We start from the raw sequence: 1,231 nt of genomic DNA, 5'->3' as shown, positions 1-1,231 counted from the left end.
TATTATTATTATTATTATTATTATTATTATTATTATTATTATTATTATTATTATTATACTGTACTCATTTAGCCCCTTAATCAAGTTCTTCAATATCTAAATATTATTATTATAAAAATAAATAGTACAATTTTAATGATTTAAATAGGCAAAAATTAAAATATTATGCATTCAATTATCCCACAAGGATAAAATTGATATGTGTACTAATCTTTACCCAGAGCAAGCATTATCTATAGCTTCATACATTACTGACATTTTATTAGAAGAAGCCAATTCCTATATATTTACATGTATGTCTAACACCAAAGCTTTAATTTTTACATATATATCACATTTTTTTATGAAAAGTGATATTTTTGATGTGATATAAAGGATTTGGGTGATATAAAGGTACAAGTATAGATTTTGTGTTAACTTGTAAATACACATATGGATTGAATAGGATGAATGTAAATGCCCATACTATTATTGTTTATAATGATTGAAAGAAAGAAAAGGAAATATTGGAATCAATGTTATAGCCAATCCACAAGGAACAACCTTTATCCCACCTTTTAATGATTGAACACAGCCTTGGCAAAGTCTTGCCTTCTACTCTCTTAGCAAAGCATCATGGCACCATGTGCTTAGCACGAGTTATGAGAAATCATAGCACCCACTTTCATTTTTTTTTTCATTTGTTCTTCACATGTGGTTTGGTTGTTGGTTGATTTCAATATTTTTTTTTTTGGTTTAATTTCAAGCAAATCAATTATCGAGTTTTTGTGTTGTATTTGTGTTGGCATTTTAAATGCCCCGTAATGCCTTTTTATTAACTAATTTAGAATTTTCTCGGAATAGATTCATTTCAAATAATGAGAAGATCAATAGCTCATGGCCTCACTTTATTTACTCGTGATTATTAGTTAAATTTCATTATATTTAAAATGTATCATAACCAAAAACTAGCTTTAGTTTTCAAACTAAAGTGAAGTGACATTAAAGTAATAATAATATTATTATTATGATTATTAAACTATAGATAGGGAAAGTATATATCATTGTACTTGTCGAACTAACCCAAATAAGAAAAATGAAGCAAAGTAAAGTGATGTTAAAATATTATTATTATTATTATTATTATTATTATTATTATTATTATTATTATTATTATTATTATTATTATTATTATTATTATTATTATTATTATTATTATTATTATTATTATTATTATTATTATTATTATTAT

This window comes from Phalaenopsis equestris, unplaced genomic scaffold (genome assembly GCF_001263595.1).
Source record: "Phalaenopsis equestris unplaced genomic scaffold, ASM126359v1 Scaffold000002, whole genome shotgun sequence".
Classification (NCBI taxonomy): Eukaryota; Viridiplantae; Streptophyta; class Magnoliopsida; order Asparagales; family Orchidaceae; genus Phalaenopsis; species Phalaenopsis equestris.
This window is presented reverse-complemented; position numbering follows the sequence as displayed.